General features: G+C 43.1%; 1 protein-coding gene across 4 annotated transcripts in view; it reads right to left on the bottom strand.

Moving 5' to 3' along the window:
- kera (keratocan) overlaps positions 1 to 20,817 on the bottom strand; it is a 36,040-nt gene extending 15,223 nt beyond the window's left edge. Inside the window, exon 1 of one of the 4 annotated variants that reach the window (XM_059652527.1) lies at positions 20,745 to 20,817. The gene's annotated coding sequence lies outside the window, so the exon portion shown is untranslated. Of the gene's footprint in view, positions 1 to 3,936; positions 3,980 to 4,496; positions 4,774 to 15,816; positions 15,901 to 20,744 lie in introns of those variants that run through there. The other 3 variants (XM_059652526.1, XM_048549345.2, XM_048549346.2) reach the window with 3 other exon arrangements.
- Between the last annotated feature and the right edge of the window lie 2,578 nt (positions 20,818 to 23,395).

The following is a 23,395-nucleotide window of genomic DNA, read 5'->3' as shown; positions in this document are numbered from 1 at the left end:
CAGTGTTGCAACAGTTATTATGTTTCCCACATAGATTATTCACTGTAAACCTGAGGTAGAGTAAAGCAAAATAAAAATTCAGGTGTTTTCTTTCTTTCATTGTTCATAATCATATGGGAGAGAGTGGCTCAGGTACTGCAAGCAATGGGAATAGACAGGATAAGTCAGAGGAGGGAAGGGGAAGCGGGCGCAACCTGGGGCAGGGAAACTCCATGTTGTCCTGGTAGGACCTGGAGGACCGCCCTTTATTGGGAAAGGAACCTGATCCTGCAGCTATCTCTGGCTGGCTTTGATGTGCTTTCTGGTATTGTTAACTCTTGTTACATAAACCCGGAAATGAGTTTCTTACTGAGAAAAAGGATCCAGAAGGTACAGCTATACATGTTACAACTCCATCAGAAATGTCAGTGTAATCTGAGCTCAAACACTGATTATCTACTGATTTCCAATGGATTACCAAGCACAGTAGCAGCCATTAGGGCTAGATTATCAAGAATATTACATGGCAAGCTGTACACAGGCATCATCAATGTACTCTCGGAAAGGTTCATATTTGCTTATATGATCATAGATATATGCGAGGTTACATCAGATTCGGCCCAACAGTAAGGAGCACTAGTCAAACCTTAAATTAACAAAGCAGGCTGGATCCCAATGACATTTTCAAGACTCAATCTGCAGTTTTAAAAGAGGAATCCATTTGATTTGGGTCAGGCATCCATGCAGCCTGCAATCAAAATTTGTAATCGACCAATTTGGGCCAAGAAAGGTGTGGCACGGCGGCTCAGTGGTTAGCACTGCTGCCTCACAATGCCAGGGACCTGGATTCGAATCCACCCTTGTGCTGACTTGCACATATTCCCTGTGTCTGCATGAGTTTTGCCCAGGTGCTCTGGTTTCCTCTCACAGTCCAATGATGCACAGGTTTGATGATTTAGCCACAGGAAGTGCAGGGTTACTGGAATAGGGTAAGGGGTTGGATCTGGGGTGGGATGCTTTTTGAAGGGCCAGTGCAGACTTGATGGGCAAAATGGCCTGCTTCCGCACTGCGGGGATTCTAGGTGTTGATGAGCCCCTTTTAACTGAGGTGAGTGTGATATTTTAATACCATTGCTGGGATGGGGGAGTAGAGGAAGGGGTAATTAAGATTATCCCCAAGTTTTCTGGGTCGGCTCAGTGGTTAGCAATGCTGCCTCACAGCACCGGGGATCAAGGTTTGATACCATCCTCGGGCAACCATCTGTGAGGAGTTTGCACATTCTCCCCGTGTCTGTTTGGGTTTCTCCCAGGTGCTGTGGCTTCATCTCACAGTCGAAAGATGTGCAGGTTAGCTGGATTGGCCATGCTAAATTACCCATGGTATCTGTTGCAGTGCAGAGCTACAGGGATGGGGCCAGATGGGATGCTCTTTGCAGGATTGGCGTGGACTCAATGAGACAAATGGCCTGCTTTCACACTGTGGGGATTCTCTTCTTTCGTCAAAACATAAGAGCCTGAGCAGCCATGGAATGACCGAAAGCAATTTGTCATACTGAGGCCATTTAAGACCTACCATACAAATTACAGTTTGATTGATTCAAAGGCTCTCCTGCATCACCTAATGTCCCAATGGAAATTTCTGTCTCAGTAGTTTTTGATCTTCAGAAGGAAATCATGTAAAGATCCAGGCAATCTATCCACTCAGTATCCTCATTGTTCAATCCATACTAACTACCTCCATCAATGCACTAAAATGTCATTGCCCATAACAGAGAAAATCAAATTGTCTGCTCTCCAACCTCAGAAAAGACAAGAGGAGCAAATTCTTTTACACAGACGGTGATTCGTGCATGGAATGAACTTTCTAAGGAAGTGGTGGATGCAGATACAGTTATAACATTTAAAAGGCATTTGGATAAGTACATGAATAAGAAATGTTTGAAGGGGTATAGGTCAAGCGCAGTCATGTGGAACTAGTTTAGTTTGGGATTATTATCGGCATGGACTGGTTGGACCAAAGAGTCTGTTTCCATGCTGTATGATTCTATGGCTATGATCCTACAATATCAAAACAAGTTACTGTGGCTTTGGCCATCTTTGCTAATACACAGAAAGAAACACATCAATGATGAACAATTTGTTTTGTGAAGAAAAGAAACAGAAATCTGAAATTCAGCACCAAGTATATTTTTTCACGGGTACCAAGGTATATCATGTTGGTGCAATAAGATAATTTTGAACAGTACTTTAATGTGCTAAAATGACCCAAGATTGTTCACAGGGGTGATTATCAAACAGAAGTCTAAGTCAAGTAAGATGATATGAGAGTAGGGGCTGCAATGCTTGGTCAAAGATTTAGATGTTAAGGAGTGACTTAAAGGAGGCAAGTCAGAGACACAAAGATTTTGGGAGGGAACTCATGAATGGAGGGTACAGGTAGTTGACATCATTTAGCTTGTTCTGTGTTATAGCACAGCTCAGGGGCCCTCATGTGGTGCTGTGGTAGCGTCCATACTGTTGGACTAGGAGGCCTGGGTTCAAGTCACACCTGATTCAGAAGTGTGTAATAGGATCTCTGAACAGGATGTTTAGAAAATAGGTTAAACAAATAAAATAGAGATCAGATCATAATGTTGACTGTAATGGAGTGATAATGTTTATTGTTGCCACCAATGGTGGAACAATTAAAATGAAGGAAGATCATACCCATTTTGGAAGAGCACAGATATTTCAGTGGGTTGTAGTATCTGGAAGAGGTTACAGGGATAGCATGGACAAAGATTTGGAGGCATTTGAAAAGAAGGATGAGATTTTAAAATTTAGGCAGTATTCGTCAGTGAGCACAGGGATATTTGGTGAACAGGGCTTGAATGAGGATGAATTCCAAATTTGAAGGGTACATATCAGACCAGTCAGCAGACCTATTCATGTCTTAAGGCAATATCATCTGGATTGAATTTTCTTATGAGTACATTTTCCTCATTACAAACCTGAACATCAAAGGGAAGCTGAGTAGCTGAGGGTCATTGTACAGGTCAAAAACATGGGCAGGCAGACGAAGTGGATAATCCTTCAACAATTAGTAATACTGGAACAAACAGTTGATAAATAAAGAGGCAACAATTAAATGAAAATAACCTGTAATTGAAAGCTGTGCTCCCCATGTTGTTTCAATCCTTACTTTGCCTGGATAGTTATTGCATTAATTAAAGCAGGAAATGTTTAAATGAATGAATCAATAATCAGTTCAATATAGAGAAAGGCTTCATGAAATCACCATGACATACACTGTAGCAATTCCTTGTAATTAAAAAATAAATAAACGAGATTGAGAGTAAATGACAGAAGGTAGTAAATTGCTTCCTACTATCCCCTCCCTCAAAAATGAAATTCTCAACTCTAAATGATACATCAAGAAGCCCATTAACGCACACCATTGTGTTCTTTTGTAATCTATACCATAACTTTTGAGGTCACTTGGCTAAAACCACGAACATTAAATGCGTGCTCCCTTTGTTTTAAATGTGATGGTATGAATGTGCATTTGGATAAACATGCAAAAGACAGTGGCGAATGTTGGGATGTAGGTCAGAGAATGTAAGCTGAATGCTGTAGAAGGATAACACACTGGGAATCTACAGAAAGCATGCAAAGTGATGACAACTCACTTGCTGTCCAGCAGTGTGAAGTTCACACTGAATTAGCGAGGGTAACTATGACAATGTCGAACCATATGCTATCAGAACTGAGTCACTGCATCTAAACCCACATGTGCTGCCTCTAATTGCATAACCGCAAACACTATCTTCGCATTCCAGTTACCTGGGCTGATCTGTCTGTTAAAACCAAATCTTTCCTCCCTTGAGAACTTGTCTCAGCATTTGGAACGCATTTATAAAAAAAAACAAGCAAACGTAAATAATTTCATACGTCCAGGTATTTTTCTCAAATTGATACCTTCTCCGTCAGGACCGGTGTACATCATAAAATTCGAGCCAAGAGTTTCTAGAAAGCAAGTGTAGGATTCAGTGCAGAAGAATTTTAAGATGGCTATCACAATGACGGTTTTGTATTTAAGAGATGGCATGAGTTTAATTTTAGGACTAAAGGCCATCACTTTGCTTATTAAATCTGCTCTCACCTGTGTAAATCAGATGATTATTTGTCCCAGATGTTCCAGAGTTAAGGAAACATGAAAATAAATGCAATGATGAAGTACATAATTGTAAAATTGAAAGTAATTTGAAAAATCTATAATTATTGTTTTTTAGTGAAATCATCCAAGCCTAATTTTACATACTTCTGACTACTAAATTTCAGCATTCACTTAAACAGTCCTTTGAAATGTTTCTTTTGCAAAGATACACAAATCTGCATCAAATCAGTAACTCTTGCCTAACTTTTCAGATGCAAAATAGTGTAAGACACTGCAGTGTGTGTGCTTCACATTGAGAATATACCCATAAACATCTGAAAAATCTGATTTATACTTTTAAAAAAGTGTAAGAACAGTTTACCTTGGATCTCAGAAGTTCAGCACTTCACCCCTTTGAAACGCTTCTCCCTTTGTGAGAACTTACTCCTGCTAAAGGGAATGCTGGATTATTTCAAATAGCTTGCATCCAATCTTGAGTTCCTGAAACTAAGCAGCAACTAAAAGCTCTCCAGGCTCTATCTTTAACCTTATACTTTTACATGCACAGCAGAATTTACTTTGTAGACACACTTCCCACTTTTCAGCAATCTCTCTTACACCATTGCTTGCTTATTACAGATTGGCTGTGCTTGCATGCTGTGCTTTAATAAGGCAGCCTAATATATAGACACTGATGGAAGTTCTTTTATTTTAACCCTAAAATAGCGGACACCTCCACAATTCAAGCTCAGAGGAGGAGTTTTTGGGGGTGGAGTGGTTGGGGGGAGATACAAGAATCTGTAACAACTGCCCAAAATGCAAATAATAGTCTAATATGAGCCACAGATTAAATGATGTTACTGAACATGACGGAATTATTCAAAATGTCACCACTTGAAAAGGATGCAAATTAAAATGGAACCACATGGAATGGTGGTGGAAAAAGCTTCAGGTCAGCTAATTTTATTTGGTAATGACATTTCATATTGCAGTCACGTTTTTGAACATCAGGGTAAGGAGTCCCAGCTGTTTTCTGAATGTTCGTTCTTGGAGTCAGGATATAAACCAGATGCAAGGATATTTAAGTATAAAATTTAGGGTAGCCAATTCATCCTGTCAGTGCCTGAAACTAGACTTAGTAGGATATGCATTGAATATGAGCATTCTGAATCATTGAAATCAATTCAGATCAAACATGTGTTTCAGCCACATGTGGAAGATCGCCTTTGCCCAGACTCAGAAAATTGCCAGCTGCCTGCAGCCCTACCTTGGAGACCTTTACAACACAGATCTCATTTACTCCTGCCACAAGCCACAGAGAAATGAACAAATTCAGTTAATACTAGCAAGCAGCACCACTCTCCCTCGCTCAGAGCTTTTGCCCTAACCAAGCCTCAGAAACCAAGCACAAAAATGCATCAAATTCTTCAATCGGGGAAAGTGATTCAGAAGCTGGGCCTCTGTCTCCAGGAGTAAGAGTTCAAATACCACTACAACATCACTATATTTGAATTAATTAAATTATACACCCTCATTACTCATGATTATAACGCTATACTGGTTTGTTGTAAAGAGCCATCTGATTCACTAATGCTCTTCAGGGAAGGAAATCTGCTCAGTGTTGCTCATCTCATTTAAGGAATGATGTAACTGGATTCGAGCCAGTACAGAAGAGGCTAACTAGATTAATATCTGGAATGAGATAGTAGGAACTGCAGATGGTGGAGCATCTAAGATAACAAAGTGTAGAGCTGGATGAACACAGCAAGCCATTCTTCTTCAGGAGAAGGGTCTAGGCCTGAAACATCAACCTTTCTGCTGCTCTGATGCTGCTTGGCCTGCTGTGTTCATCCGGCTCTACACTTTGTTATCTAATATCTGGAATTGCATCCGCTGGAGTTTAGAAATGTAAACTTGATTGACACATATAAATCCTGAGGAGTTTTGCTGGGGTAGATCTGGAGATGATGCTTCATCTGATGCGAAAATCTAGAACAAGTATCACTGTTTAAGAATCAGGGATTGGCCATTTAAAATAGGGACAAGGCAACTTTTTTTTTCTCTCAGAGATTCATGATTTTTTGGAACTTTGTTCTGTAAACGAGATGAAAGCAGAGTCCTTATTACAGGAAAGATGTGGAACATTGCAAAAGGTGCAGAGGAGATTTACCAGAATGCTGCCTGGAACGGAGGGAAGGTCTTACAAGGAAACGATGAGAGAGCTAGGGCTTTGCTGTTTAGAACGACAAAGGGTGAGAGGTGACTTGATAGAGGTGTGTAAAATGATGAGAGGAATAGATAAGAGTGGACAGCCAGGGACTTTTTCCTAGGGTGGAGGTAGCTATTACGAGGGGGCATAGTTTTAAAGTGAGTGGAGCTAGATATAGGGGAGATATCAGAGGTAGGTTCTTTACTCAGAGAATGGTTGGGGTATGGAATGCAATGCCAGAGAGGGTAGTGGAGTCGGCCTCATAAGGGGCATTCAAGCAGCTATTAGATAGGGATATGGATGATAGTATAAGGTAGGGGTGGAGGTTAGATAGACCTGAGGATTAGGGTAAAATTTCAGCACAACATCTTGGGCCAAAGGGTCTGTACTGTGCTTTACTGTTCTATGTTCTATGTTCCTTGAGCTGATTTACCAGAAATCAGTTTAAGAGCCAGTTTTGATGCCTTTCAAAGAAGCTTCCTCTCCACAAGCCCTAGTGAGGTTCCTCATGATGTTTTCTTACATCATCCCACTCTTACTGTTCTCCCACTCACCTCAGGTGAAGTATTGACTGCTGCAAGCACCTCAAAGAATTCCTCATGATCAGCACCATCTTTGATGCCCAGCTGCACACCTGGTGAAGTGTTGGAGGCCCACCATTGGCTGCGTGCCATTGTGCCTTGACCCGGACTTGCCGGACACTGGGAAACTGGCACCTCGCTTTACTAACGGGGTCCTGGAGGTGCTGGTGAGCTTGGGGGTGGCAGCAGTGTGTACGATCACTGCTTATGGAGTGTGTCTTGGTGACTGGCGTTGGAGATGGAGAAGCAAAATGGCAAGCTGGAGTTACAAGGTAACTGCTCTAACTTATACTTTGTGAATTGTTGCCAGCTAGTTTTAATCCAATGGGTGGGAAAATGGGAAGCAATGGAGCAAGGTGACATAATAGTAAATGCTTGAAAGTAAGCCTCTCAAAATGTTGAAAGGTTGTCAGTGCTAAGTGTATACGTGGATTTGAGGTAACAAATCAGATTAAACATGATTTTATTGAATAGCGCGGGGAACTCAAGGGGCTGAATGACCGTTCCTAAATCAATTGTTAATCTACATCTTACCTGGTCTAGCCTGGCACATGACTTCAGACCCACAGCAATGACACTTAACTTCCCTCTGAAACAATTTATAAGCGCACACTTCTAGGGCAATTCAGGATGGGCAATAAATGCTGGTCTTCTCTGTAATGCTCACATCCTATGAATTAATAAAAAGTCTTTTACTCATTTTGCAAGAATTCTTAAAATGCCAATAGTCTTCCTTGAATCAATGGTTACCAGATGCAATGTTAAACTTGGGCTCTACCTGCTGAGTCAGATTGATCTATTGGCCTGCTGTGCTCATCCAGCCCCACACCTTGTTATCTCTTCCATTGTTGAAGTTGTCCATGTCATAGTTAGTATTTAACCCTCATATAGATGCTTTGTGGGAAAATGCTGTACACAAATGGCCAAATTTTCCGACGTTACAAAGTGGCTATGTTGGAAAAGTACTTTATCGGCCCTGGGAAGTTTTGTGGCTTCCGTGAAAGACTCTATGAGTGCAAGCATTGTTTTTTTGATCAGAATAATATGTACACTTAATAAAATATACTCAACAAATGTAAGCATACGTTCATAGACCCCACATTCACAATAGGGAGCGATATTCAAAGGGAGGATATTGTTTACCGGATATTTCAGACTTCTTTTGAATGCCCTTTCCATAAGGAATAGGAAATAAGATCAATGTAGTTAGCCTGAGATAACAAGGTGTTAGGCTGGATGAACAGAAGGCCCTTCTTCAAGGGTCTAGGCCTGAAACGTCAGCCTTCCTGCTCCTCTGATGCTGCTTGGCCTGTTGTGTTCATCCAGCTCTACACCTTGTTATCTCAGATTTTCCAGCATCTGCAGTTCCTACTATCTTTGAAACAATGTAGTTAACCTGACCACTTTTGCCTATTTGGTGAAAAATGGCAAAGTAGCTCTGACAAGACCAAACCCTATTAAAAATGTTCAACATTCCTCCAGCTATGACACAAGATCATAAGACATAGGAGCAAAATTAGGCCATTCAGCCCATGAAGACTGCTGTGCCTTTCAATGAGGTCATGGCAAATGTGATAATCTTCAACTCCATTTTCCTGCCTTTTTCCCATAACCCCTGAACTGATAACCCTCAGGAATAAAAGTCTGCCTATTTCAGCTTTGAATATTCTTAACAATTTTCTGGAGGAAGTTGATGGGATTGCCTAGCTCATGATCATCAATGCACTTTGGGTCATTTCTCACTGGCCTCAGATGGAACAACCACAAAGTGGGTTGTAAAAACACAAGACCCTTCTTCAAGGTTCTAGGCCCGAAACGTCAGGAGAAGGTCAATGCGTCGGCAGGGAGAAGACAGGTGAGTGGGGTTTAGAAACATATTAGCCATGATCGAATGCTGGAGCAGACTCAATGGGCCGATTGGCCTAATTCTGCACATTTATCTTATGAATTTATGAACAGTGGCAGACATTTAAGCAGATATGTCACTGCACTCAGCAAAACTTTATTTTGGTCAGAACGGAAGACTTGGTGAGAAGATGAATCACCAATGGTTCACAATGCCTGTCAAACAATGGATCTAGTTACAAACACAGGCAAACAGGATTAGTTTAGTTTGGGAAACCTGATCAGCATGGACAGGTTGGGCCTAAAGGCCTGTTTCTGTGCTATATGACTTGATGACTCTATAGCCCTCTGTAATTAAGAATTCCACATATTCGCTACCCTTTGAGAGATGAAATTTCTCCTCATCTCTGACTTAACTGGGTGATTCCTTTCTTTAAGGCTATGCCCTCTGATCCTAGATTCTTCCAGAAGGGAAAATAACTTCTCCACATCCACCCTGTCAAATCTTTTAAGAATCTTGCATGTTTCAATAGGGTCACCTCTCATTCTTCTAAACCCCAATGAGTTCAAGCCAAACTTCCAAACCCTCCACATCTAGACTCAACCTTCTCTAGAATGTCTCCAATGCCAGTATAAATTTTGTTAAATAAAGGGATCAAAACTGTTCACGATTTTCTAGATGCGGTCAGACTAGTGCCTAGTATAGTTTAAGAAAGACCTCCCTACTTTTATACACCATTCCCTTTGAAATCACAGCCAACATTCCATTTCCCTTCTCTATTACCTGTTGAATGTATATCCCAGTTTTTATGTTTGGGGCCTCCCAAATCTCTCTTTGCTGTCGCTTTCCAAACTTTGCAGGAGAGAAAGAAAGCCATGATTAGAAAAACATAGATCTCATTTGTGACTTTGATTAGAGCTGTTTTGGGACAGTTTCAGGAGCAGAACCTAACTGGCCAGTTTCAAACATAGAATTCTGGGAAAGATGGACACAGATTTGGACGATGACAACATGAAGGACTTGGGCAAAGGCAAACAGAGTGGCGATGGGGCAGTAATTTGCATAGGGAATTCGGGAGATAATGAGATATTCTGAAAGGGTCAAAAAGCTTAGTCAAGAAAGTTGGTGTTTGGGGAATTTCTGAAGAAGGGTCTCAACCCAAAATGCCAACTTTCCTGCTTCCCTGATACTGCCTGGCCTGCTGTGTCCTCCAGCTCCACACTGTGTTATCTCAGACTCCAGCATCAGCAGTTCTTATTATCTCTTAGTCAAGAAAGTCTATTTTAAAGACCATCTTTAAGGAGGAGAGAAAGACAGAGAGTCAGATGGTATTATTGACGGGGATTGCAGAGACTTTTGGGTCTATACAGGTGATTAGGGGTTTTAAACTTAAACTCCAGATTAATAGCATTAAGTTTTGTGTATCTCCTTAGAATTGAAATATGGAAAACTGGAAAACCACACAGAAAGCTTAGCAATGTCTGCATGGAGTAAACTACCGATATTTTAACTTTGTCCCTTTTTTAGATCAAGACTTTTAATCTGAAACATGAACTTGTTTGTTTGTTGCACGGATGTGGTGTCTGTTCCAAGTCTTTAGCTTTTATGCTAATGCTGATCACTTTGCCAGTGTTCAGCTTAATCCTTTGTGTTGAATTTATTCTAGAAGCTTCAACACATCACTTCACATCTCCAACTCAATTGAACCTCGTGCCACTTTTTTTGAATCTAAGAAACAAAGGTTTTCATAGAAAGTGAAAACAAACACCATTTGCCTTTATAACTCTTTTCTTCAATTGTGCACAGCAGCACTAAGGTATAATAAATCTTTAATTTGAGATTTGAATTGATTTCAATTATTGTGGTCACATGTACCTAAGTATAGTGAAAAGCTTTGTTTTGCAAGCAGTACAGGTAGATCAAGGTTATGGCTGCACAGGAGGTGCATGAAGCAAGGTCAGCATTAGCAAGATCAACATTATTTTAAGTTAGAGCCAGCAGTCTAATAATGGCAAGGAAGAAGCTGTTCTTGAATCTGTTGGTGCATGTGTTCAAGCTTCTGTATCTTCTGCCTGATACAAGAGGTTGGAAGAGAGTATTACTGGGGTGAGAGAGTTCTTTGATGATGTTGGCAGCCTTTCCGTGGCAGCGAGGAATGTAGGTGGAATCCGTGGATGGGAGGTTGGCTTCCATGATGGTCTGGGCTGTGCACACAACTTTCTGTAGTTTCGTACGGTCCTGGGCAGAGCAGTTGCTGTACCAGGCCCTTATGCACCCAGATAGAACGCTTTCATTGGTGCATCTGTAAAGGTTGGTGAGGGTCCTTATAGACATGCTGAATTTTCTAAGCTGCCTGACTGTTACATCTGCATGGGACGTCCAGGACAGATTGTTGTTGATCATCACTCCTAGGAACTTGACACTCTCGACCGTCTCCACCTCATCTCCAATGGTGGGGCTGTGTCTTCCTCCTTTCTTCCTGAAGTCAACGATCAGTTCTTTTGTTTTGCCGATGTTGAGAGAGAGGTTGTTTTCATTGCATCACAATATCAAGCACTCTGTCTCCTTCCTGTATTCTGACTCATTGTTATTCAAGGCCAGTCCTGGGTGGGTAGGTCACAGAACACTGCTGATGTGAAAGTTGGTTTTCCAAAGACTGATTAACTGGTTTAGGTCAGCCTGCATTGTGACATTTGACTTTGCTGCTTCATTTTTTCCTTTATTTTTAAAGGACATACCTGCTTAGGTCAATAACTGTTACCCAACCTCAAGCCATTTCCGAGGGCAATTGAGAGTAAACCACATTACTGTGGATCTGGAGTCACATGTAGGCCAGACCAGCTAAGGATGGCAGTTCCTTTCCCTAAAGGATATTAGTGAACCAAATGGATTTTTGCAATAATCCTTGATGGTTTGTAGTCACTGTCACTGAGACTAGTTCCAGATAGAACCATAGAGTCATGCAGCATGGAAACAACGTATCAGTTAAGTTTAAAATCCAGCAAATGACTAAATGAGATTTGAATTGACATGTTGAGGTAGTACAGGACATTAGTGAGGCATCTTCAGGAGCACTTGTGCAGTTCTGATCATCCTGCTATAGGAAAGATATTATTAAATTGAAGAAGATGCAGAAAAGATTTACCAGGATTTTGCCAGGAATGGAGGGTTTGGGATAGAAAAATAGACTCTAAAGACTGGGATAACAAAATGTGGAGCTGGATGAACACGGCAGGCCAAGCAGCATCTCAAGAGCACAAAAGCTGACATTTCGGGCCTAGACCCTTCATCAGAGAGGGGGGATGGGGTGAGGGTTCTGGAATAAATAGGGAGAGAGGGGGAGGCGGACCGAGGATGGAGAGAAAAGAAGATAGGTAGAGAGGAGAGTATAGGTGGGGAGGTAGGGAGGGGATAGGTCAGTCCAGGGAAGATAGACAGGTCAAGGAGGCAGGATGAGGTGGTAGGTAGGAAATGGAGGTGCGGCTTGAGGTGGGAGGCAGGGATGAGTGAGAGGAAGAACAGGTTAGGGAAGCGGAGACAGGCTGGGCTGGTTTTGGGAAGCAGTGGGGGGAGGGGTCGAGCGGGGCTGGTTTTGTGATGCAGTGCGGGGAGGGGAAGAACTGGGCTGGTTTTGGGATGCAGTGGGGGAAGGGGAGATTTTGAAGCTTGTGAAGTCCACATTGATACCATTGGGCTGCAGGGTTCCCAAGCGGAATATGAGTTGCTGTTCTTGCAACCTTCGGGTGGCATCATTGTGACACTGCAGGAGGCCCATGATGGACATGTCGTCAGAGGAACGGGAGGGGGAGTTAAAATTGTTCGCGACTGGGAGGTGCAGTTGTTTGTTGCGAACCGAGCGGACGTGTTCTGCAAAGCGGTCACCAAGCCTCCGCTTGGTTTCCCCAATGTAGAAGAAGCCACACCGGGTACAATGGATACAATATACCACAATGGCAGATGTGCAGGTGAACATCTGCTTGATATGGAAAATCATCTTGGGGCCTGGGATAGGAGTGAGGGCGGAGGTGTGGGGGCAAGTGTATCACTTCCTGCGGTTGCAGGGGAAGGTGCCAGGTGTGGTGGGGTTGGAGGGGAGTGTGGAGCGGACAAGGGAGTCACGGGGAGAGTGGCCTCTCCAGAAGGCAGACAAGGGTGGGGATGGAAAAATGGCTTGGGTGGTGTCCTACCCTCCCTCGACCTCTTCATCTCCAACTGTCGTCAAGACATCAACCGCCTCAACCTCTCCACCCCTCTCACCCACTCCAACCTCTCCCCCGCAGTAGGGACAGCCCTCCGCTCCAACCCCAACCTCACCATCAAACCCGAGGACAAGGGAGGCGCAGTGGTAGTATGGCGTACTGACCTCTACATCGCCGAGGCCAAATGCCAACTCTCCGACACCTCCTCCTACCGCCCCCTTGATCATGACCCCACCCCCGAGCACCAAACCATCATCTCCAACACCATCCATGACCTCATCACCTCAGGGGACCTCCCACCCACAGCCTCCAACCTCATTGTTCCCCAACCCCACACGGCCCGTTTCTATCTCCTTCCCAAAATCCACAAACCTGCCTGCCCTGATCGACCCATTGTCTCAGCCTGTTCCTGCCCCACCGAACTCATCTCCACCTATCTGGACTCCATTTTCTCCCCTTTGGTCCAGGACTCCCTACCTACGTCCGTGACACCACCCACGCCCTCCACCTCCTCCAGGACTTCCAATTTCCTGGCCCCCAACACCTCATTTTCACCATGGACGTCCAGTCCCTATACACCTGTATTCCTCATGCAGATGGCCTCAAAGCCCTCCGCTTCTTCCTGTCCCGCAGGCCTGACCAATCCCCCTCCATGGGCCCAAGGTATGCCTGCCTCTTTGTAGGTTACGTTGTACAGTCCCTCTTCCGCACCTACACAGGTCCCAAACCCCACCTCTTCCTCCGTTACATTGATGACTGTATTGGCGTCGCCTCTTGCTCCCCAGAGGAGCTCGAACAGTTCATCCTCTTCACCAACACCTTCCACCCCAACCTCAAGTTCACCTGGAAACATCTCCAACACATCCCTCACCTTCCTGGACCTCTCAGTCTCCATCTCAGGTAACCAGCTAGAAACTGATGTCCATTTCAAGCCCACCGACTCACAGCTACCTAGAATACACCTCCTCCCACCCCCCCTCCTGCAAAAATTCCATCCCCTATTCCCAATTCCTCTGCCGCATCTGCTCCCAGGATGAGGCATTCCACTCCCGCACATCCCAGATGTCCATGTTCTTCCAGGACCACACCTTTCCCCCCGAAGTGGTCGAGAACGCCCTTGACCGCCTCTCCCGTATTTCCCGCAACACATCTCTCACACCCCGCCCCCGCCGCAACCGCCCCAAGAGGATCCCCCTCATTCTCACATACCACCCCACCGATCTCCAGATACAACACATCATCCTCCGACACTTCCGCCATCTACAATCTGACCCCACCACCCAAGACATTCTTCCATCCCCACCCTTGTCTGCCTTCCGGAGAGACCACTCTCTCCGCAACTCCCTTGTCCGCTCTACACTCCCCTCCAACCCCACCACACCCGGCCTCCCCTGCAACAGCAGGAAGTGCTACATTTGCCCCCACACCTCCGCCCTCACCCCTATCCCAGGCCCCAAGATGATTTTCCATATTAAGCAGATGTTCACCTGCACATCTGCCAATGTGGTATATTGTATCCATTGTACATGGTGTGGCTATCTCTACATTGGGGAAACCAAGCGGAGGCTTGGTGACCGCTTTGCAGAACACCTCTGCTCGGTTCGCAATAAACAACTGCACTTCCCAGTCGCGAACCATTTTAACTCCCCCTCCCATTCCTCTGACGACATGTCCATCATGGACCTCCTGCAGTGCCACAATGATGCCACCCGAAGGCTGCAAGAACAGCAACTCATATTCCACTTGGGAATCCTGCAGCCCCAATGGTATCAATGCGGACTTCACAAACCTCAAAATCTCCCCTTCCCCCACCGCATCCCAAAACCAGCCCAGTTCTACCCTCCCCCCACTGCATCATACAACCAGCCCAGCTCTACCCCTCCCCCCACTGCATCCCAAAACCAGCCCAGCCTGTCTCCGCTTCCCTAATCTGTTCTTCCTCTCACCCATCCCTTCCTCCCACCTCAAGCTGCACCTCCATTTCCTACCTACCACCTCATCCCGCCTCCTTGACCTGTCCATCTTCTCTGGACTGACCTATCCCCTCCCTACCTCCTCACCTATACTCTCTCTACCTATCTTCTTTTCTCTCCATCTTCGGTCCGCCTCCCCCTCTCTCCCTATTTATTCCAGTTCCCTCTCCCCATCCCCCTCTCTGATGAAGGGTCTAGGCCCGAAACGTCAGCTTTTGTGCTCCTGAGATGCTGCTTGGCCTGCTGTGTTCATCCAGCTCCACACCTTGTTATCTTGGATTCTACAGCATCTGCAGTTCCCATTATCTCTAAAGACTGGGACTTTTTTGACTGAAGTGTGGGAGATTGATGAGTGACTTTACTGATGTTTATAATATCATGAAGTGTATAGATAAGGTGAACGACAAGGGTCTGTTTCTTTAGTGGGGGCAGTTCAAAATTCAAAAGCATATTTTTAAGGTGAGAGGAGAAAGATTTAACAAGCACAACGGGCAACTTTTTTTAGACAGAGGGTGGTTAGTACACAGAACAAACTCCCAGAGGAAGTGATTGATGCAGGTGCAGTTACAATGTTTAAAAGACATTTGGCTTTGTGCAAGAATAGTAAAGGTTTGGAAGGATATGGGCCAAGTGCAGGCAGGTGGGACTGGTTTAGTTGGGGAACATGATTGGAGCGGACTGGTTAGACCAAAGGGTCTGTTCCCACGCTCTATGACCTTATGGCTCTGTGACATCAGCTGTGTATTAGATTCTGGATTTTTCTACCTTTGTGCCACCAACTCCCCTCTCCTAACTTAATGCTGTAGAATCAGAGAATGAAAGAACACAGAAGAGGCAGTCATTTGGCCCATTGTGCGCATTTGAAATAATAAACTTGAAATCTTTTACACCCACCTGAGAGGAGAAATCGTGTCTTGGTTTCAACACCTAATCCAAAAGTTAACAGCTCCTACAAATGCAGCATTCCCTCAGAGCTCCTGTGGATTGCCAGCCTGAGTTACCCTTAGGGGTGGAATGATGGCCACATGACTTTCTAACTCAGATGGGAGCACCTCTCCCTGAACCATGGCTATAGTTACCCTTTTTTAAAAGTAGGATTTACATATCAATTCCCAAACATCGCTGTATGTATTCTGCAGCTGTCAGCCTTTTCTATCTCTTGTGGCTTAAAAGTGACACAGGCAAACATTTAAATCTTTAGCCTTGAAACAATGTTTCTTTTGTTTTCAGTAAAATGTTTTTGCAACCTGCCAGCAGAGCTCCAATGGCGCCAGTAATTGGACAGTTCAGTCAGTGCCCAATCCTGGGGTTTATTTGTTCCTATTAATACGTTCAGAAAACTCAACAAAAAATACATAAAAAATAAGCCTCCCATATTGAGATCTACTCTGCATTTGACTCATTTGAATATCATACTAGGCTATTATAAAATTAGATGAGTGATCTGGAAACCCAGGCTGATTTTCTGTTGACATGGGATCAATACCACCATGCAGTGGAATTCAAGATTAATTCATTATTGAAAAATAGCTTCAGTAAATAGTAACCACGAAACTATTGTCAACGAAATCCGTCTGGTTCACTAATTTCCTTTAGGGAAGGAAATCATCCTTCCTTACTGGGTCTGGCCAACACATGACTCCAGATTATAGCAATGTGTTTGATTCTTAACTGTCCTCTTCATGGCTGAGCAGGCCAATCAGTCCGAGGGCAATTAGGCATGAAGAACAAATGCTGGCCTTGCCAGTGGCACCCATATTCCAGAGCAAGAATATATTAAAGAAAAATTCTTGTGCCTGTCATAATGAGTGCAAGACAAAAAGAAAACTTTAAGAGAATGTCAGTTGGATTAATTAATGGTGGAAGTGTCCCTGGGCAGCAGTGAAGGTAATATAACTAAATTTTACATTCAGTCTGAAGGATAGAGCATCGGGTTCAATTCTCTTTCAAAAATTTACCAAAAGTGACTGAGGGCATGGAAGCAAGACTGGTTAAATTCAATTAGCAAATTAGGTTTAAGGATAGGTCATTTGAGCTGCAATGGCAGTGATTAAAGGGATGCATTCCAACAAATAAAAGCATTTCCAAGGAACAGGCCACGGCTAATTGAAGGGTTAAAGATGGTAACAAACTTAAAGAAAAATCATATACTTCTGCAAAGATGGGTGGCATTTCATAAGACTGGACAGAATATAAAATAGACAAAGACTTATTTAAAAATTTAATGAAGGAAACATTAAAGAATATTATACAGCTATACAGAAATATAAAAACATATGGTAAGAATTTCTTTAAATATTGAAAAATGAAAGACTTAATGAAAATGAGGCTAGACAGTGGAAAATAAGGAAATGGCAGATGATTTAAACAAGAATGTTAAATCACTCTTCATTCTGGAGAATACAAATAGCATCTCAGACACAATGATAAATCAGGAAATGAAAGGGGAGGGAGGATCTCAGGAAAATTATATTCACTAGAGAAGTGTACTTGAGTAAATTGTTGAGTTGTAGGCTGAAAACTGCTCAGGTCCTGACTGACTTCATCTTAGGGTGATAAAAGAAGTGGCTAGTGAGATAGTTGATACATTGGTTCCAATTTTCCAAAACCCCCTTGATTTGGGGAATGTCCCATTAGATTATAACATAGAGTATGTAACTCCTCTATTTGAAAAGGGAAAGGATATAGAAGGGAACTGTAAGCTAGTTAACATCTGATAGAATCTGTAAGGTATTATTAAGATAGAAGAAATTGCAGGACCCTGAGATAAGTTCAAGGTAATCAGATTGAGTCAATATGGTTTTGTAAAAGGGAAATCATGTTTGATCATTCTGTTGGAGTTCTTTGAGGAGGTAATATATGCTGTGGATGAAGGGGAACCAGTGGATGCACTGTACTTAGAGTTCCAAAAGGTATTTGATGAAGTGTCACATCAGAGGTTATTGTGGAAAGCTCATGATGCAAGGTAACACATTGGTATAGACAGAAGATTGGTGACTAACAGGAAACAGAAGGTAAGCACTAAAGGTCATGGGGTTGGAAGGTGTAAAATCTACATGGATAGAGTTGAGAAACCACAAAGGTAAAATGATCCTGATCGGAGTTATGTACAGGCCCCCTAGCAATAGTCAGGATATGGGGCAGAAAATAAATCAGGAGTTAGCGTAGAGTACAAGAAAGACGCAAATACAATAATTATTCTATGGGGGTCATCAATGCACAGCTGAAATTGGAAAATCAGGGTGGCAGCAGATCCCAAGAAAAAGAATTTGTCTATGAGTTAGTAAGGTTAGATCATGTGGAATACAAGGAGATCTAGCCATTTGAATACAGAACTGGCTTGAAGGTAGAAGAGAGTTGATGCTGGTAGAGCGTTGTTTTTCAGACTGGAGGCCTGTGACCAGTGGTGTGCCACAAGGATCTGTGCTGGATCCTCTGCTTTTCATCATTTATATAAATGATTTGTTTGTGAACATAGGAAGTATGGTAGTAAGTTTGCAGATGACACCAAAATTAGAGGTGTAGTGGACAGCAAAGAAAGCTACCTCAGAACACAATGGAATCTTGATAAGATGGGCCAATGGGCCAAGGAGTCGCAGATAGAGTTTAATTTGGATAAATATGAAGTGTTGCATTTTGGAAAGGCAAATCAGGGCAGGACGTATACACTTAATGGTTAGATCCCAGGAGTGTTGCTGAACAAAGAGACCTTGGAGTGCAGGTTCATAATTCCTTGGAAGTGGAGTCACAAATAAATAGGATAGTGAAGAAAGCATATGGTATGCTTGCATTTATTGGTCAGTGCATTGAGTACAGGAGTTGGGAGATCACGTTGTGTCGGTACAGTACATTGCTTAGGCCCCTTTTGGAATACTGCTTTTAATTCTGGTCTTCCTGCTCTAGGAAGGATGTTATGAAACTTGAAATGGTTCAGAAAAGATTTACAGGGATATTGCCAGGATTGGAGAGTTTGAGCTATAAGGAGAGGCTGAATAGGCTGGAGCTATTTTCCCTGGCACTTTAGAGGCTGAGGAGTAATCTTATAGAGATTTATAAAACTATGAAGGGCATGGATAGCGTGAATAGCCAAGGTCTTTTCCCGGGGGTAAAGGGAGTCCAAAACTAGAGGGCATAGGTTTAACTGAGATGGGAAAGATTTAAAAGGGACTAAAGAGGCAACATTTTCACACAGAGATTGGTGTGTGTATGGAATGAGCTGGCAGACGAGGTGGTGGAGGCTGGTACAATTGCAGTATTTAAAAGGCTTCTGAATGGTTATATGAATAGGAAGGGCTTAGAGGGATATGGACCAAATGCTGGCAAATGGGATTAGATTAATTTAAGATATCTGTTGGCATGGACAAGTTGGACGAAAGGATCTGTTTCCATGCTGTACAGCTCTATGACTTGAGATGTTGTTTTGTAGAAGCTTATGGTAGATCCCGCTAGGGGATAGGCAAATCTGGATTTGGTGATACATAATGAAGCAAACTTGGTTAAGGAGCTTAAGGTGAAAGAACCCCCAGGGAGCAGAGTCCATAGAATTCACCCTGCAGTTTGAGAGAGAGAAGCCGGAATTAGATGTGACAGTATTATGATAGCGTAAAGGCGACTACAAAGCCATGAGGGAGGAGCTGGCTGGAGTTGATTGGAAGGGGAGCCCAGCAGGGAAGATGGTAGAGCAGAAGCGCTTTCTGGGGTAATGTGAGAGGCACAGCAGAAATTCATCCCAAGGAAGAAAAAAACACATTAAGGAGAAGATGAGAGAAATTGGGGATTGCATAAAAGCAAAAGAGAAAGCATACAATGTAGTGAAGATTACTGGCAGGCCAAAAGATTGGGAAAACTTTAAAAATCAGCAGAGGAAAATGAAAAAAAAACATTTTGGAAACATATGGACTTATTAGCAATTGGCAAAATGGTTTTGAGTGGAGGAGGTCAGGTGTCGTGAACTTGTTTGAGGTTTTTTGAGAAGTGACAAAGATAATTCATGAGCGCAGGGTGGTGCATGTTGTCTACAAGGACATATGCATGGCCTTTAATAATGTCCCCATGGCAGACCGATGCAGATGGTGAAGTCACATGGTGTTGGTTATGAGCTAGTAAGATGGATAAGAAACTGGCTTTGTCACAGAAGATGGACAGAAGCGGTGGAACAGTGTTTTTCTGACTGGAGATCTATGATCAGTGGTGTTCTGCAGGGATCAGTGCAGGGACCCCTGTTGTTTGTGGAGGAGAATGTTGGTGGTCTGATTAGTAAGTTTGCAGATGACACAAAGATTGGTGGAGTTGCAGATGGTGAAGAACATTACATCCTGTAACAATGCAGGATAGAGGAAGACACCTATATGAAAACCTCACTATAAACAGATATCCCTGCAACTTCATCCATAGAAACAGGCAACAACAGGAGGACACAGTATGCCCTAACACACTGGTCCTACATTAAGAACATGTTGGAACTGACAACAAGACTCCTAAGACCACTAGGAATCATGGTGGCCCACAAGCCCACAGCCACTCTACAATGAGTGCAACAAACATTACATCAGACAGACAGGAAGGGAGCTAGCCATCAGAATACACAAACATCAGCTAGTAGCAAAACGGCATGATGAAATTTCCTGAATATCAGTAGACTCTGACAATGAAGGCCACCAGTTTAACTGGGATAAGGTAACCATAGTAACCCAAGCCAACCATAGACATGCACGGGAATTCCTAGAAGCACAATTCACCACCCATAGTGCAATTAACAAACACATAGAACTTGACCCCATATATAAACCCATACAGATCAAAACCAGAATGACACTACTCACCATAACAGACCAAACAGTACAAATTCCAAGTAGAGTAGAATAATATTGCTTCATCAGAGGCTCTACGGATGATGCCACCTAGCATGGTGATGAAACATCTGAATGAAAACAAGCCAGCTCAGTAGCTGGTCAACAACCTTAGTGAAGAACATTGCCCTAGGACGCAGCAGGATATAGGTAGCTCGAGACTTGGGTGAAGAAATGGCAGATAGAATTTAATTTAGACAAATGTGAGATGATGCATTTTGGAAAGCCAAATGCAGGGTGGATGTATACAGTAAATGACACAAGCCTTAAAAGCATAAATATACAAAGGGATCTAAGTATACAGGTCTACAGTTCCCTTAAAGTGGCAACACAAGTGTATAATGGGGTCCAGAAGGCCATAGCTTGCTTGCTTTCATTGGTCAGGGCACAGAGTATAAAAAGTGGTAAGTCATGTTGCTGCTGTATAGAACTTTAGTTAGGCCACATATGGAATATTGCATACAATTCTGGTTGCCATATTCCCAGGAGGATATGGAAAAGGTTCAAAGAGGTTTAGCAAGATGTTGCCTGGTTTGTAGGGTAAAGGCTATGAGGAGTATTGGACAAACTTGGTTTGTTTTCACTTGAATGGCAAAGTTGAGGAGGGACCTGAAAGAAGTTTACAAAATTATGGAAGACAAGGACAGAATGGATAGTCGGAGCTATATCCCGGGGTAGAAATGTTAATTCTTTGGGGAAATCAGTTTCTGATAAAAGGGGGTAAGCTTAAAGAAGACGTAAGGGGCAGATTCATTGTGCAGAGAGTGGTATGTAACGAGAATGCACTGCCAGAGAGGGTGGTAGAAGCAGATACAATAGCAACATTGAAGAGGCATCTTGACAGATAGATGAATAAGCAAGGAATAGAGGGACACAGACCACTGAGGCATAAACCTTTTAGCTTGGTAAGGCATCATGCGTTGGCCCCAGCTAGGTGGGTTGAAAGGCCTGTTCCTCTTCTGGACTGTTTTTTCTTTTTTTGTACTTTATTCAATCAGAGGCAAGAAGATGAAAATGAAGATAAACTAGCTAGTAATATTAAAGAAGATTGCAAGAGATTTTTAGATGCATAAGTGATAAGAAAGAGACAAGAGTGAATATTGGAGCACTGGAAAATGAGTCTGGAGATGTAGTAATAACTAACAAAGAAATGGTGGAGGAACTGAATAGGTACTTTGTATCAGTTTTCATAATGGAAGAGACCTGCAGCATGTGAGGACTGCAAGAGAACCACAGAGCAGAGGTGAGTGCAGTGGCCATTAGTAAGGAGAAGGTGCTGGGGAAACTGAAAGGTCTGGAAGTGATTAAATCATCCTGAATGGAGGGACTATGCTACAAGGTTCTGAAGGATTTTACTGAGGAGGTTGTAGAGGCATTGGTGGTGACGTGTCAGGAATTACTGGAATGAGGATCCCAAACAACTGGAAAATGGCAAAAGTAATATAGAACATAGAACATAGAACATTACAGCACAGTACAGGCTCTTCGCCCCTCGATGTTGTGCCGACCTGTCATACCGATCTCAAGCCCATCTAAGCTGCACTATTCCATGTACGTCCGTATGCTTGTCCAATGACGACTTAAATGTACCTAAAGTTGGCGAATCTACTACCATTGCAGGCAAAGCATTCCATTCCCTTACTACTCTCGGAGTAAAGAAACTACCTCTGACATCTGTCCTATATCTTTCACCCCTCAATTTAAAGCTATGCCCCCTCGTGCTCGCCGTCACCATCCTAGGAAAAAGGCTCTCCCTATCCACCCTATCTAACCCTCTGATTATTTTATATTTACCCTGATCCTATCTGCCAACAACTTCTCATGTCTCCTCCTGGCTCTTCTGAGCTCTCTCTTTATTCAATCGCGTTTTTTTAAATGGGAGGGAGGTAGAAGATGTGAAATTATAGGCCAGTTGGCCTGATCTGAATCAATGGAAAAATTATAGAGTCCATTATCAAGGATGAGATTGTGGAATACTTGGAAATGTGATGTGAAATAAGGCTGAGTCAGCACAGCTTTGTCAAGAGGAGGTCATTCCTGATGAATCGTTTGGAATTCTGAGGAGGTAATGAGCAAGTTAGACAAAGGAAAGCTAGTGGATGTTATCTATTTGGACTTCCAGAAGGCCTATGACAAAGTGCTGCACGGGAAGCTGCTAAATAAGTTGGAGCAAGGTACTGACATGGGTAGAGGATTTGCTGACTGGCAGAAGGCAGTGAGTGGGAATAAAGGGATCTTTTTCAGGATGGTAGCCAGTAATTAGTGGCGTTTCATAGGGGTCAATGTTAGGACCACAGCTGTTCACTTTATACATTAGCGATTTGGATGATGGAACTGAGGTAATTGTCACTAGGTTTGCAGATGACACAAAGTTGGGTGGAGGGACAGCTAGTGTTCGGGAAGCAGGGAGGCTGCAGAAGGCTAGGAGAATGGACAAGGAAGTGGCAGATTGAATAAAATGTGGCAAAGTGTGAGGTTATGCACTTTGCTAGGAAGAATAGAGACATAGGCTATTTTCTAATTGGGAACAAAGGGACTTGGGAGTTCTAGTTTGGATTCTCTTAAGGCCAACATGTAGGTTCAGTTGGCGGTTAGGAAGGCAGGTACATGTTAGTTAACAAAGT

The sequence above is a fragment of the Stegostoma tigrinum genome, chromosome 18, assembly GCF_030684315.1.
Source record: "Stegostoma tigrinum isolate sSteTig4 chromosome 18, sSteTig4.hap1, whole genome shotgun sequence".
In the NCBI taxonomy this organism is placed as follows: Eukaryota; Metazoa; Chordata; class Chondrichthyes; order Orectolobiformes; family Stegostomatidae; genus Stegostoma; species Stegostoma tigrinum.
The sequence above is the reverse complement of the archived record's forward strand: the minus strand, read 5'-3'. Positions and strand labels throughout refer to the sequence as shown.